We start from the raw sequence: 11545 nt of genomic DNA, 5'->3' as shown, positions 1-11545 counted from the left end.
AACAGCGAGCGGCTCATTATCATTTAAAGGAACAGGTGCTGAAAGCGGGCGTTCTGAACAGGGGCTGTTTACACAGGGGGAGAACACTGCTGTGGGGCTCGTGGGGTTTGGACCAAAGCAGGTCACAGACGTTTCATTAAGAAACAGAACTGTGTTCCGCTGTGGAGACGAGGGGGATGTGTCCTCATAGGGTTAATGTAAACAGTCAATACCACAACCACAGCACACCCCACACATCATTTATTTAGTAAAAGCGTTTTATATTAGAGACAGTCTCTCAGGAGCATCCTGGGGTTCAGGACTCAGCCTCACAGCACAAAGGACATAAGCAGCAGATGTTACTGGATCCATAATGCTTTGAACCAGAGCCAAATTTCTACCCAGCGAGCGTCTAACTCAACCATCGCAACACAAGTGCACTGAGCCACAGACTCACGCTGAAACACGTCCAGCACAAACAGGGGCTGTCAGCCTGTTTTCAGATTTTCATACAGCCATATCCATGACATCAGTGTGTATCTAACACTGAGGGATCACAGAGGAAACACAGGGATCTCTGACAGCTCAGACATGCAGCATCGGGGTCTACAATTACCGATGTGTCTGGACGTTTTTTCCGAATCTCTTTTCTGAACACAGCACAGAAACATGAGTAAAACACACCCTCAATCTGCAGAGTGGGCCCTGTCTGATCACCAGACCCTACACCTGTCAATATATTTCACCAGAAATAACTGTGATACGTCATATTATTGTCATTTGAAGACTGATATAATAGAATAATAATGAAATTACACCTGTTTAAAATGGAACATCTACAATCACAGTTCTCTCTGGTTGTTTACATTCAGAAGCTCCACGTCTTTTAAGGTGGAACGGCGTGTTTGAAGGGAAGAAAATGGCTGTTGGTTGTACGCATCTGAAATGTAACTTCTCTTTAAGTGTTTATTCACTGTTTAAATTCCCACAGAAACTCATGTGTAACTCGAGCTGTTTAGTTTTGTAGCACTTTCCCTCTGCGTTTACTTTCATGCAGTTAGCGCTCTCCTGAATTTAGAGTCAGTTCCACCTTAAGTAATGTAACTGTAACAGCAACAATAAGTCAGTGTTACCCCCCTATGGAGCAGGAATAGAGCAACATCCTCATCTCGGTTGGTGCTTTTCAGCGTTTGGAGTCTCTCCGTTGTCTAAAAACCTCCAGATGGCGTTTCTCTGCCGTGAGCAGAGAGAGAGAAAGCCTAGCACCGGACACAGACACTTTGTTTTTTTACCCATTTACAGACACTGGGGCTTCGTAAACACATTAGAGCGGTTTCCAGAGCAAACCGATTGCAGAGCGGCACATGGAGAGGACACACACTCAGAGCTTTACACACAGGGTTTTTGATTAAAATCATGAATGCCACATTTAAAGAGTAAAAAAAAAAAAAAAAAGGAATGTTAGGAATCTGAATATATAAGCTTTTTAAATATACTAAATAAATAAAAACATAAATAAAACCATTGTTTGGAGTGTGGGGCTATACTATTGGTGACGTTAATTTTTGTGTAAACAAACCCATCAGTAAAGACAATACGCAACAGTGAGGGCAGTGAAAATTACTGAGGAAATGTTTATATGTTGTATATTGTAATGTATTGTATTGTACGATAAATCAACAACGTGATTATTATAACAGGCCAAACTGCGTCAATCACATCTGAGTCAAACGGGGCTCTGTCTAGAGAGAGCGGAGACTGTTCTGAGCAGTGGGAGAAAAACAGATAGAGATTAGGGTGAGATCAGGAAGATCAGGGCAAGAACTGAGTGCTTTACCAGAGGAGTACAGCCCTCAGACCCAGAGGGGTAAAGCTCCCGGACCCAGAGGGGTAAAGCTCCCGGACCCAGAGGGGTAAAGCTCTCGGACCCAGAGGGGTAAAGTCCTCGGACCCAAAGGGGTAAAGCTCTCGGACACAGAGGGGTAAAGCTCTCGGACACAGAGGGGTAAAGCTCTCGGACACAGAGGGGTAAAGCTCTCGGACACAGAGGGGTACAGCCCTCAAACCCAATGGGGTAAAGCTCTCAGACACAGAGGAGTACAACTCTCAGACACAGAGGGGTAAAGCTCTCGGACCCAGAGGGGTAAAGCTCTTGGACACAGAAGGGTAAAGCTCTCGGACGCAGAGGGGTAAAGCTCTCGGACACAGAGGGGTAAAGCTCTCAGACCCAGAGGGGTAAAGCTCTCAGACACAGAGGGGTAAAGCTCTCAGACACAGAGGGGTAAAGCTCTTGGACACAGAGGGGTAAAGCTCTCGGACACAGAGGGGTAAAGCTCTCGGACACAGAGGGGTACAGCCCTCAAACCCAATGGGGTAAAGCTCTCAGACACAGAGGAGTACAACTCTCAGACACAGAGGGGTAAAGCTCTCGGACCCAGAGGGGTAAAGCTCTTGGACACAGAAGGGTAAAGCTCTCAGACACAGAGGGGTAAAGCTCTCAGACACAGAGGGGTAAAGCTCTCAGACACAGAGGGGTAAATCTCTCAGACCCAGAGCGGTAAAGTCCTCAGACACAGAGGGGTAAAGCTCTCAGACACAGAGGGGTAAAGCTCTCAGACACAGAGGGGTAAAGCTCTCAGACACAGAGGGGTAAAGCTCTCAGACCCAGAGCGGTAAAGTCCTCAGACACAGAGGGGTAAAGCTCTCAGACACAGAGGGGTAAAGCTCTCAGACACAGAGGGGTAAAGCTCTCGGACCCAGAGCGGTAAAGTCCTCAGACACAGAGGGGTAAAGCTCTCAGACACAGAGGGGTAAATCTCTCAGACCCAGAGCGGTAAAGTCCTCAGACACAGAGGGGTAAAGCTCTCAGACACAGAGGGGTAAAGCTCTCAGACACAGAGGGGTAAAGCTCTCAGACACAGAGGGGTAAAGCTCTCAGACCCAGAGCGGTAAAGTCCTCAGACACAGAGGGGTAAAGCTCTCAGACACAGAGGGGTAAAGCTCTCAGACACAGAGGGGTAAAGCTCTCAGACACAGAGGGGTAAAGCTCTCAGACACAGAGGGGTAAAGCTCTCAGACACAGAGGGGTAAAGCTCTCAGACCCAGAGCGGTAAAGTCCTCAGACACAGAGGGGTAAAGCTCTCAGACACAGAGGGGTAAAGCTCTCAGACACAGAGGGGTAAAGCTCTCGGACCCAGAGGGGTAAAGAGTGAAATGGAATAAACACCCCACAGTCAATGCCACTAAAACCAACAGAGGAGAAAGCAAATGTATTTTTAAAGTAAACATATATCAACCTCCTTTAGTGACGTCATCTATCAGCAAACAATCCTCCCCTAGATACGACACACTACACAACACACGACTCACAGAAACAAATGTGCACTGTCAGGAAAATGGTCTCCAGGGAACATGTACTGCACCTTTAATTCTGAGAGTGTAGGACACATCTTTTACTCAGACATTAACTACAGGTCTAACATTCGTCAACAAACTGAGCTCCTCTGGGGCGAGTGTGATCCAGAACTAATCCCCAACACCAGCCCCTGACCCTCACTGACGATGACGAGAAGACTGAGCTCCATCAGATCCTCACAGCTATGTCCTTCCAGAAGAGTAGAGGCTGTTACAGCAGGAAAAGGGGGTGTTTCCTCTGTCATAGCTTTCTTTTTTGAAGAAATGCCGGACGAGCAGGGTTCAGAACGCCCGCTTTCAGCACCTGTTCCTTTAAATGATAATGAGCCGCTCGCTGTTCACCCCGACCCCGAGCGCACAGCAGTGAGGAGCGAGGAGCAGAAGCTCTGGTTTTTAGCTGTTTTTACTCTGTTCTCTTTCTTCTCCGTTTTTACTCAGTGCTCTTATTTCTCCGCACTCTTTTCACGTAGTGGACATAGGATTTAAAAACTGCAGCAAATACTGCTGTGTCTGATCCACTCGCACCAGCAGAACACACACTTATACACCACCCGTCAGCCCCGCTATGTCCACGGTGAGTGAAACTTTATTGTTTTTCTCCTGGGACAGCACAGTACTGACATCAATGGGGAGGGGTGGTCTCCTACCCTCTGCCAAAAGTTACATAGTGCAGTTACAGAGTCCTGAGCAGCAGCGACCGAGGCTCTATTCTCCCTGTTACATCTCAGTGGAGCAGCACAATAATTTTAAAGCTGTAATTTTTGGGTTAAAATAGTACATAGGGTTACTTTAAAGTATCTGAATTTACTCGAGCGACCCAGGGTCAGTCAGAAGGAGAGGGAAAAGCTGACCACACCGTCTCAGAGTCAGGAGGAGATCAGAAACATCAAGATCAGTGCATTACCTTCTCGCGTGGAAGTTTGTGGTCCTACAGATCCGCGAGCGATCCGGATTCAGTCCGAGCAGCGCGAGCTCAGCGCAAACACTGTTCACATGCCGGAAAACACACTCCCTCTCCCTCTCCTCCAATTTCCGTTTCTACTGTCACTCGTTCTCCTTTTCCTTCTCTCTCTCACACTCTCTTTCTTTCTCTCTCTCTTAATTTCTCTGCTCTCTACCTCTCTCGCTCGTGCGCGCTTTCCTTTCTCGCTCCTACTCATTCGCTTTTTCTCTTCTCTAATTCTCACTCCGTATTTCCTCTCTCTCTCTGTCTCTCTCTCTGCCGCGCCGCTGCTGTTTGGTTTCAGACGGCGACACGCGCTGGCACTGCTGGAGCCCTCCTCCCTAAACCACGCCCCCTATTTAAACAAACCCCATCCAACTCCCAACCAAGTATCACCAAACCACGCCCCCTCACCGCAACCCCAGGGATTACTGACGGGTGCGAGAAAGAGCAGGGGTAGGGATTAGAGTAGTGGGCGAGGCGCGAATAAAAGAGGGCGGGGTTTGCAGGGATGAGGGTGGGGCTTGGAATGGAGGGCGTTCCCTCCATAGATGTAGCGCCTCTATGGGATGTGAAATACTGTGTTAGCATTAAGCTACTGTTTCTGCGCTTTCATTCATTTGGTCGCTGTTGATTAAAAAGGCGTGGCACTGTGAGAAATCTGTGTTTGTTTCACAGCACCTGGGTCTCACACAGACTTCACAGACGTGGATCCAGATGTGAGACAGTGTGTGTGTGTGTGTGGGGAGTGTCCCCTCAGACCTCACAGCTGTGTGTGTGTGTGAGTGTGTGTATAAGGGGGACAGCTAAGAATGAGGATCAACAGGTCCTTTCAGGCTTTACACTTACAGAAATAAACAGAAGGGAAGAGAGGAAAGAAGTAGAAGAGAAAAGTGAGAAATAAAGACGAGACAAGAAGAGAAGAGAGACAAGAGAAGATGAGAAGAATGTAGAAGAGAAGAAAAAAGAATAACAGAAGAAATGTAGGGGAAATTATTAAAGGTATTAAAAAAAACAATAAATGTGTTTACGAAGCCCCAGTGTCTGTAAATGGGTAAAAAAACAAAGTGTCTGGGTCCGGTGCTAGGCTTTCTCTCTCTCTGCTCACGGCAAAGAAACGCCATCTGGAGGTTTTTAGACAACGGAGAGACTCCAAACGCTGAAAAGCACCAACCGAGATGAGGATGTTGCTCTATTCCTGCTCCATAGGGGGGTAACACTGACTCATTTTTCCACTGTTTAAGGTGGAATGGCAGCACCATAATGTAATTCCACAACATTTAAGGTGGACTGATGACAGCACAATGCAACTTCCCCACTGTTTAAGGTAGAATGGCAGTTCTGCAATATAACTGTGAGGCACTCGAATGTAACTGCTGCATCATTTAAGGTGGAATGTATTTAGCTGAAATATGGAGGCACCAAATATTAACGTCTGCAGCATTTTATGTGCAAAGACATAAAAGTTACGTAACTGCTGTATCGTTTAAGGTTGAATGGTGACAGCAACGCATAAATTCTGCTCAGATTATGGTGGAATGTTGGCACCGCAGTGTAACTGTTGTAACATTTAAGGTGGAATTGCAGCACCACTCTGTACCTTCTGAACCATTTAATGTGGAATGGAGGAACCAATTTGTAAATTCTGCACTGTTTTCAGTGAAATAGTGACACCACAATGTACATGCTGCACTGCTTAAGGTGGAATCACCTTATCATAATGCAACATCAGTATTATTTAAGGTGGAATGGAGGAACCAAATTGTAAATTCTGCACTGTTTACAGTGAAATAGTGACACCACAATGTACATGCTGCACTGCTTAAGGTGGAATCACCTTATCATAATGTAGCATCAGTATTATTTAAGGTGGAATGGCAAGACCTAAATTGAATCTCTGCATCATTTAAAGGGAATAGGAAAACTCACTTTTTGCTTGCTTTTGTATTTCCACTTGGGTCTCGACTGCTAACACTCCAAGTGTGAAAAGAAAAACCACCAATCCGTGTTCTGAGAGTCAGCTGAAAGAGTTCGGTGTCAGGAATCATATGCTTCTAGGAGCTGTTTAGATGGCTCCCGTATTGTGATGTCACAATAAGGACATTTGCATAGAACCACCCTGGCACCACCTCTCACCTGCGTAAACCTGGGATGGGTGGGGCGTGGCCAGCATCAGCTTATTTGCATAAAAGTGACAGCGCCCTTAAACGGCTCGATCTGAAAGGGACTGAAACTGACGAGAACTGAGCTGCTGAGATCTCTTTATGTGAGTGATTTTGTGCAAGAGATGTTTGTGTGGCCCACAGACCTCTTCTAACATGTTTAAAAAGAGGTATAATACGTCCCCCTTAAGGTGGAATAGCAGCACCAAAATGTAACTGCTGCACCATTTAAGGTAGAATGGGAAATTACAGAACGAAGCTGAGAAATGAGAGCCCAGTCCTGTCCCTAAGAGTAAAGTGAGATGTTACATAGTAAACAGTGCTTATTCTCCACATCATTAACACACACAGATCCTAAACCAAAGAGAGCAGTGTGTGTTCAGTCTGCAGGTTTACACACACACCTACTGCGCCCTCCAACAATAATGGCCTGCTCTCACATATATCTCCACTGATCAACACATTACATCATTACATCACACTCCTGAGCCAATGAAAAATTAGGAGAGGAATGTGAAAGCGGTGACAGAGTAAAGACCACCAATGGAGAGAAAGAACAGCTGTGCTTTTCTGGAGAGAGAGAGAGAGAGAGAGAGAGAGAGCTGAACCTGCAGTGCTCTTATGTCATCGTTAGCTTTGAGGCCTGATTCTCTGATAATTGTGATAATTGCTTGTTTGTTTAGACATGTGGGACCTTGGCCTTCCCCCAGAAAACACAGCTCTCAGGGCAACAAGACCTTACCTCCTTAAATATAATTATAATAAAGGAATATAACTGAACATGACAGCAGGAATGTGACTAAGTATTGCTATGTTTAGTTACGTGCCTGTAGGGGGCGTAAGACTAAATATATCTGAAAATAAATAAAACTAAATCAGCCTGATGGGATATTTGTTTGGATTAATGCCTAATGAGAAAATAAAGTCAGAGAATTACAAACATGTAACTTTAGCATGAGCATATTTTAAAGTGTATTTACAGCAGTACATTTTCATTAAAATATACAGCTATACACCATTTGTCTAATACTGTGCCCTACAACAAGACAACAAGAGTTTTAGAGACACTTCGACTGTGAATTCAGACACTGCCTGATATACCCCCTCCCTCCACATGGGGCACTGTGACCAGGGGCTCCATTTATAAAACTCTGCGTGGATTCTGGAGTCAAACCTTCTTCAAACCGTGCGCAGGTGAACAAGCCTCATGCTCCGCCTCCATAACACACACATTTACCTATAAGTGGTCAGTGGTGAATATTTAAATATGGGGTTCTCCGTTCATTTCTGCGTGAGACAGTGGAGAACCGAAAGAACACAAGAGAAACTCTGAAGACTGTGCGGTCGAAGTATAAAAAGTGCTTAGCCAATGAATTTATTACAGTGAGATAAAACAAAACAGACTAAAGTAATTTAAATGAAAAAAATCTGAATTCCCGGAGGAAACCCACGCAGACACAGGGAGAACACACCACACTCCTCACAGACAGTCACCCGGAGGAAACCCACACGGACACAGGGAGAACACACCACACTCCTCACAGACAGTCACCCGAAGGAAACCCACACAGACACAGGGAGAACACACCACGCTCCTCACAGACAGTCACCCGGAGGAAACCCACACAGACACAGAGAGAACACACCACACTCCTCACAGACAGTCACCCGGAGGAAACCCACACGGACACAGGGAGAACACACCACACTCCTCACAGACAGTCACCCGGAGGAAACCCACGCAGACACAGGGAGAACACACCACACTCCTCACAGACAGTCACCCGGAGGAAACCCACACAGACACAGAGAGAACACACCACACTCCTCACAGACAGTCACCTGGAGGAAACCCACACAGACACAGGGAGAACACACCACACTCCTCACAGACAGTCACCCGGAGGAAACCCACGCAGACACAGAGAGAACACACCACACTCCTCACAGACAGTCACCCGGAGGAAACCCACACAGACACAGGGAGAACACACCACACTCCTCACAGACAGTCACCTGGAGGAAACCCACACAGACACAGGGAGAACACACCACACTCCTCACAGACAGTCACCCGGAGGAAACCCACGCAGACACAGAGAGAACACACCACACTCCTCACAGACAGTCATCTGGAGGAAACCCACACAGACACAGGGAGAACACACCACACTCCTCACAGACAGTCACCCGGAGGAAACCCACACAGACACAGAGAGAACACACCACACTCCTCACAGACAGTCACCCGGAGGAAACCCACGCAGACACAGAGAGAACACACCACACTCCTCACAGACAGTCACCCGGAGGAAACCCACGCAGACACAGGGAGAACACACCACACTCCTCACAGACAGTCACCCGGAGGAAACCCACACAGACACAGGGAGAACACACCACACTCCTCACAGACAGTCACCCGGAGCGGGACTCAAATCCACAACCTCCAGGAGCCTTGAGCTGTGACAGAGACACTACCTGATGCTCCACCGTGCCGCCCTAATGTAACTTTAATTATTCTATAATAGTCTGCATTTTTAAAGTGCTAATCTTCATTTTTCAATTTTAATGTGTTAAAGACAGATACACGTGAGAATGGTTTGCACATTTACTTGCACTTCTCTCTTTTACCACATGACGTCACCAATTTGCGCTCTCTCCGCAAAGTTTCCTGGATACGCATGGGTCAACCCTCGCTTAAATAAACACTGAATTTTACGCCCTAAACCCATAAATCCTAGATGTTTGTAATAAAGTGTGCAGTGAGTAGAGAGATCACCTGTTATTACATCGAATGCAGGTCACTGTGAACAACGCACACTGAGAAGTTCACAAACGAATAAAACCACGCCGAACGAGAGAGACTCACTCTTCCTCGCTCAGAGGCGCAGAGATTTAATTAAAGCATGAACTTCACTGGTCCCTGTTCGATTAATTAACTCCACACATGAGACTCTGCTGTCCTGCCCTGCGGTCAGCGCTGCAAATTAACCACCATGTGTGTGTGTGTGTGTGTGTGTGTGTGTGTGAGGGACCTTAAACAGCTTTCATCTGCTGAATGTTTTCATGAACGTTGTGGTGAGGACGTGCTCGGCTCTGTCTGGACGCTGACCTGAGAACGTAACCCTGATGGGACTCTAACACAGCAACATGTGCCACACTGGATCAGGAACTTCAGAGTTCAGAATATGTTTGGTTTGTAGCGGTGACACCCTCTGGGTCTCGTTATGTGGTTACAATCGATTTGAACGTACAGTCAACACACGGTTCACTTTAAAAGCCTTAAACGTTTGAAAGTCAATCGCTGTGGAACCAACACATTCGCCCCAGGAGCCGAGAGCCAATGCTGCCGTTTTGCTGTGTGAAGTTAACAAGGTAATTACATAAAGAACAATTTCATTTAACGCCCAGAACCACACGAGAAGGTAAACAAGGGCAGGGCTGAGCTGGACAGGACTGGACAGGGCAGGGCAGGGAAGGGCAGATCAGGGCAGGGCAGGACAGGGCAAGACAAAGGATGCTTAGCCTCATGAAAAGAAGAAAGTAAGGATTGAAGGAAAATGTCTTAAAATTCGTAAAATGACGCCGTGGTCTTTTGAAGAGGTTCAAACGCTCCTTGGATCGGTGGCCGACGAAAGAATCCAGCGAGAGCTGGACGCTGCAACAAGGAAGGAACAAACTCTACTGATCTGTCTGAACTGATGACGGAGCTGTGTTCAGTCCCAAACAACAACAACACGCCAATACACCATGAGTAAACACCGCTTAACGTTACCACCGCCGTTGTTGTGGTTTCCAAAGCCCACTGTTCCCCTTAGAGACGGGGTTAGAGACGACACCAGGTACATTACAGGGGGGAGCTGTGGGAGTGGAAACCAACCAGGGACCAATCAGAGAGTGAGTCAGTAACCTGCGCCTCCACAGCTCTCGTCAGTGGCCTGTGCCCCTGGTGAGGTAAAAGAAACTGAGAGAACCTCCCCAGAGAACGTCCACACACAGTGTTATTTATATCAAAGCTATAAAGTCATCAGCACAGAGGTCGGTATTATTCGCCTCAACCTTTTCCAGCACCAAAACCCATCGCTGCTACAAGTCATAATTATGGGAACAGTGTGTCAGTCAGCCGGAGTCTATCACTGTGCTGTGAGGCTAAGTGTGTGTCAATCAGAGAGAGAAGGAAAGAGTGTAGTGCTTTCCTTCCGTCTCTACAGCAGAGGCCAGGTCCATGACTATGGCCGAAGGTCCATCTCATATTTCTGTCTCATATTCTGTTGATAAATAACAGATGGATTTACACAGTGAAAATAATTTAATCAACAAACCAACAGAAACGGTTAAAAAATGCTTGGATTCTAATATTTATATCTGATTTTTAGCAGTGGAGCAGCAGGTAGTGTCTCTGTCACAGCTCCAGGGTCCTAGAGGGTGTGGGTTTGAGTCCTGCTCTGGGTGACTGTCTGTGAGGAGTGTGGTGTGTTCTCCCTCTGTCTGCGTGGGTTTCCTCCGGGTGACTGTCTGTGAGGAGTGTGGTGTGTTCTCCCTGTGTCTGCGTGGGTTTCCTCCGGGTGACTGTCTGTGAGGAGTGTGGTGTGTTCTCCCTGTGTCTGCGTGGGTTTCCTCCGGGTGACTGTCTGTGAGGAGTGTGGTGTGTTCTCCCTGTGTCTGCGTGGGTTTCCTCCGGGTGACTGTCTGTGAGGAGTGTGGTGTGTTCTCCCTGTGTCTGCGTGGGTTTCCTCCGGGTGACTGTCTGTGAGGAGTGTGGTGTGTTCTCCCTGTGTCTGCGTGGGTTTCCTCCGGGTGACTGTCTGTGAGGAGTGTGGTGTGTTCTCCCTGTGTCTGCGTGGGTTTCCTCCGGGTGACTGTCTGTGAGGAGTGTGGTGTGTTTTCCCTGTGTCTGCGTGGGTTTCCTCTGGGTGACTGTCTGTGAGGAGTGTGGTGTGTTCTCCCTGTGTCTGTGTGGGTTTCCTCCGGGTGACTGTCTGTGAGGAGTGTGGTGTGTTCTCCCTGTTTCTGTGTGGGTTTCCTCCGGGTGACTGTCTGTGAG

The 11545-nt window shown here is 47.3% G+C and overlaps 1 protein-coding gene across 4 annotated transcripts in view; it reads right to left on the bottom strand.

The window, feature by feature from the left end:
- The window catches only part of chrm3b (cholinergic receptor, muscarinic 3b), a 95697-nt gene extending 91132 nt beyond the window's left edge, over positions 1 to 4565 (bottom strand). For 3 of the 4 annotated variants that reach the window (XM_066664324.1, XM_066664328.1, XM_066664325.1), the window contains exon 1: positions 4298 to 4565. The gene's annotated coding sequence lies outside the window, so the exon portion shown is untranslated. Of the gene's footprint in view, positions 1 to 3401; positions 3475 to 4297 lie in introns of those variants that run through there. The other variant, XM_066664327.1, reaches the window with a different exon arrangement.
- Between the last annotated feature and the right edge of the window lie 6980 nt (positions 4566 to 11545).

Source organism: Hoplias malabaricus, chromosome 3 (assembly GCF_029633855.1).
Source record: "Hoplias malabaricus isolate fHopMal1 chromosome 3, fHopMal1.hap1, whole genome shotgun sequence".
Classification (NCBI taxonomy): Eukaryota; Metazoa; Chordata; class Actinopteri; order Characiformes; family Erythrinidae; genus Hoplias; species Hoplias malabaricus.
This window is presented reverse-complemented; position numbering and strand designations above follow the sequence as displayed.